Below are 5,000 nucleotides of genomic sequence, written 5' to 3'. Positions count from 1 at the left end.
GTTTTGTTCTTCTCTTTGCACAGCCACACCGAAAGACTCGGCTTGTTCCTTCACGGTTGTTTGTCATTGCACAAGCCACCTCGGCCATCCTTCAAGCTCCAAAGATAGGTTGTTTTGTTAACGTCATCACAATAATCTTAAGAAACGTCTTTTTGCTTGTGAGGAAGAATACATGTACTGACATGGCATATTATGTACGTACGTGACTATACCAGTACATGGATATGTGTGTGTGTGTATATATATATATATATATATATATAAATATATATATATAAATTTATATATATATATATATATATATATGCAATAAAACACTAGGAACGTGTGTTCACAAATGCGTAAGTAACCACTAGGAAAAGAAAATTAACGAAGCAGAGCGCTTTCGTATAATTACATCTTCAATGCTGATTTCGCACTGAAGATGTAATTATACGAAAGCGCTCTGCTTCGTTAGTTTTCTTTTCCTAGTGGTTACTTACGCATATATGTGTATATATATATATATATATATATATATATATATATATATATATATATATATATATATATGTATGTATGTAGATACAAACAGTATACGTGTGTACATGGATACATTCTTACTGCCTGCTGCCTCTCCCGTGTCCGTGTGTGGGAACAAGGCCGTTTTTGTCTTCGTCGAGTGTGGATCCCGTCCTTGTACGCTCCGTCCCCTTTCTTTCTTTTAACGAGAGATTTTTCCTCCTTCGGCACTTGGACGAGGCCTCGGCAGCCAGCCAGCCAGCCAGGTGGAGTCGAAGCCGAGCAACCTCATCGTCGTACTTTTTCTCCTCTGACCTTCTACTCCTCCTCCTCCTCCTCCTCCTCCTCCTCCTCCTCCTCCTGATCTTCCTTCTCCTCCTCCTCCTCCTCCTCCTCCTCCTCCTAATCTTCCTTCTCCTTCTCCTCCTCCTTCTCCTCTTCCTCCTCCTCCTCCTCCTCCTCCTCCTCCTCCTCCTCCTCCTCCTAATCTTCCTTCTCCTCCTCCTCCTCTTTCTATTCCTCCTCGTCTCCTCCTCTTCCTCTTCCTCCTCTTACTCCTCGTACACCACCTCCTCCTCTTCCTACTCCTCGTCCTCCTCCTCCTTCACATCCTCCTTCTCCTCCTCTTCCACCTCCTATTCCTCTTTCTCCTCTTCCTTCTCTTCCTCCTCTTCCTCCTCCTCCCCTCCCCTCCTCATTCTCCCCTTAATCCTCTACATATAACCCAGCTCGCATTCCTTCTCGTCCTCCTCTTTATGATCTCCTTTTACACGATATTCAATTTATTTTTTCGTTGAAGTATGTCCTCAATATCAGTATACTGTTTCTAACTCTCCTATTTACTTCTTCCTTCATTTCCTCTTTCCAGAAACTATAAATTGACTGCTGTGATCCATTTATATATATATATATATATATATATATATATAATATATATATATATATATATATTTTTTTTTTTTTTTTTTTTTTTTTTTTGCAAGACACACCATGATGATATCACTGTAAACTCGGAACATGAGAAATCGTCTCTTTAAATACCAAAGGGTCAGTCCCGAAGAGCCTTGGAAAAAAAAAAAAAAACTTTATTCGGTCGTTGACAGAAGTCTTGAAAGTCTTACACTTACCGTCCTCCTTCTCCTGACGTTCAGTATCCCTTCCATGGCTATCCAGGAACCCAGGGCAAAGGTGACGATCGAGGCCGGAGCTTTGCGTCGCGTCTGGAGCTTCTTATGTTTCCCTTTCACTAATATTTTCTTTCGTTCTTTCCTTCTCGTGATTACAACATTATCACGGACGGAACCTCCCCCTTCCACAACATTTCGCACTCCGTTTTCTACGCGAGAGTGTGCCGTTTTCTACTCGAGATTGTGCTTCCGCAAGGGACCCGTCTTCCCCCTCTCCACCTCCTTCGCCTCCCCGTCCCTCGCCTCCTCCTCCCCTCCTCTCCTCCCCCTTCCCCTCCTTCGCCTCCCCGTACCTCGCCTCCTCCTCCCCCTCCCCTTCCTTCGCCTCCCCCTCCTTCGCCTCCCCGTCCCTCGCCTCCCCGTCCCTCGCCTCCTCCTCCTCCCCCTCCCCCTCCTTCGCCTCCCCGTCCCTCGTCTCTTCCTCCCCCCTTCCTCCTCTCCACTCTCTTCCTCCCCCTCCCCCTCCTTCGCCTCCCCGTCCCTCGCCCCCACCTCCCCGTCCCACACACAATCTTATACTACAAGGCAGTTAGTGGTTCCTGGTGTGCTAGTCACACTTCCCGCCTTTTGCTTCTTTCCTCTTCCTGACCTTCAATGACCTCCTCTTCGTCATCTTTCTCGTTCTCCTCCTCTTTCTCCTCCTCTTCATTTTCCTTCTTTTCTTCCTTGTCGTCCTCCGTCTCTTTCTCTTTCCTCCTCCTCCTCCTCTCCATTCTCCTCCTCCTCCTTCCCTCCACCTCCCCATTCTCCTTTCTGCTATTCTACCCCTCTTCCTCCTCCTCCTCCTCTTCCCTCCTATCCTCCTCCTCCTCCTCCTCCTCCTCCTCGTGACCTTCAGTGGAGTCTCTCACGCCTTCCCCTTTCTGCCCTTCGTCGTCGTCGTCGTCGAGTCCTTACTCCTTCCAGCTCCAGCCGCCTTCTTCAGATCGGCAGATACCCCAAGTTCCTAGTCCCTTCTCCCGCTCTCTCTCTCTCTCTCTCTCTCTCTCTCTCTCTCTCTCTCTCTCTCTCTCTCTCTCTCTCTCTCTCTCTCTCTCTCTCTCTCTTTCTCTCTCTCTCATTTTTTTTCTTTGCCTTCCTCCTCAGGCTTGTTCTCCTCATCTCGCACACCCACTTCCATCTCATCCTTTGTTATGTGTTAGTTTATCTTTTTCTTATGACTTACTTGTCATGACTTACATTAGTTGGATTCTTTTTGATGTTTTTGTCCCGTTACCCGCATTTTTGTCAGACCTTACAGCATGTGTGTGTGTGCGTATGTGTGCGTGCGTGTGTGTTTGTGTGTGTGTGTGTGTGTGTGTGTGTGTGTGTATTTACCTAGTTGTATTTTGCGGGAGGAGAGCTATGCTCGTAGTGACCCGCACTTGTATCTTTCCGCATCCAGTTCTTTCTTAAAAACGCGCGCGCGCGCGCGTGTGTGTGTGTGTGTGTGTGTGTGTGTGTGTGTGTGTTTTACGGGTTCACATTTCGACATGGGTTAGCCCTCGCGGTGTCGACGAGTTTCCCTCAGCTGAATAAAATCTCCTGTTAGCAACAACAAGACTAAGTACTGAAGTCATAAAACGAAGCGGAAGAGTCAAGAATTCACAAGAACCACCCGCTGGGCTTAAAACCGGTGTAAACAAAAACTTCATCAGCAGTACTGGTTTTGTACTTTAAAGCGCTTGTGTGTGTGTGTGTGTGTGTGTGTGTGTGTGTGTGTGTGTGTGTGTGTGTATGTATGTATGTGTATGTGTGTGTGTGTGTGTGTGTGTGTGTGTCTCTTTAAACACATTCTTTCATGTGAACATGATGATGATGATGATGATGATGATGATGACTTTTGTAGATATTAATTTATAGATAAATGTTCCTAAATATACGAGGATGAGACGGGGGACCATGAGCGTAGAGAGGGTGCGACGTCGAAGAAGAAGAAGGAAGAGGAAGAAGAAGAAGAGAAGAAGAAGAAGAAGAAGAGAAGAAGAAGAAGAAATTGCTCTGTCCTTCCGTAGAGCACAATATCGTGAGCAACGCGACGAACTCATCGCCTCCATTTCCTTGTACAAGAGCGTCTTTCTCGAACCTTTTCTCTCTCTTCTTCCCTACCTACCTATCTCCGTACCATCCTCCTCTTCCTCCTCCTCCTCCTCCTCCTCCTCCTCCTCCTCCTCCTCCCTCACTTACCTCGCCTCATCCCCTCCTCGCCATCCTCCGTGTCCTCTTCCCCCTCTTTCCCTCCTCGTCCTTCGTCTCTTCTCCTCCTTTCCTCTCGATTTTCACCTTCTATCTTCTTCCTCCTCCTTCTCCTCCTCCTCTTCCTGCACATACACACCATCATACACCTACACGTTACAAATACAAATACACATAAGCATTCACATGGATATACACGTGTGTGTGACTCAAAAACATATACATACACACTGAAATCTCACATACACGTACCCTTGCATGTGTACCTTTACATGCACATACACACCATCATACACCAAATACACATAGACACTCACATGCATATACATATTTGTGTGTTTGACTCATACACATATACATACACACTGAAACCTCACATACACGCACCCTTGCATGTGTACCTTTTACGTTCACATACTTGTACCCATACAAATACGTATATTTATGTGCGTTCTTATGCTTGGGTCCGTCGTCTTCTTCCTTCCTGATACATCGAAGCCGAGCCGAGCCGAGAAGACCCGAAGTGGCTCGGTCGTGTTGCTCATCGCCCCATCCTTGACCGGAGAGGCGTCGTCGGCGCCGCTGTGGGAGAGGAACAACGCGTTTGGAGCAAGTCTTCGTTGCTGCATCCTTTTCGCTTTGCCTTCACGTTTTTTTTTCTTTCTTTTCTGGGGACGTGGACGAGGGTGAACCAGCTTCAGCTGTCGGGGTCTGTTGTAAGCTGTGGATCACTTGTCTTGATGACTTTGACACTAGTTGTGTGGTGGGGAACAGGATGATTCTTCACCTCCAATGTGGGAAGGGTAGTCGGTTGGCATTCATTTATTTTATTTTATTTATTTTTTTATTCGGGGGTGTGTTCCAGTACGGTGCAGTATATATTATCCTTATTGCCGTTATTATCATGCAGTATATATTATCATTATTTCCGTCATCATCATGCAGTATATATTATCATTATTGTCGTTATTTTCATAATTTATCGTTTTCCTTGGACTTGTTATTGTTTTCTCGAAACTCGTTATTGATATAATTTATACTTTTAGTTTCATTGTTGTATGACATATCACTAAAAGTTTTGCCTAGTTTGTCCTTAGATACAATAAGGTACATGAAATTCATCACGGGAAGAAATGG

This window comes from Oratosquilla oratoria, chromosome 43 (assembly GCF_046742065.1).
Source record: "Oratosquilla oratoria isolate Oo_2021 chromosome 43, ASM4674206v1, whole genome shotgun sequence".
Lineage (NCBI taxonomy): Eukaryota > Metazoa > Arthropoda > Malacostraca > Stomatopoda > Squillidae > Oratosquilla > Oratosquilla oratoria.
Note: the sequence above shows the minus strand (reverse complement) of the source record.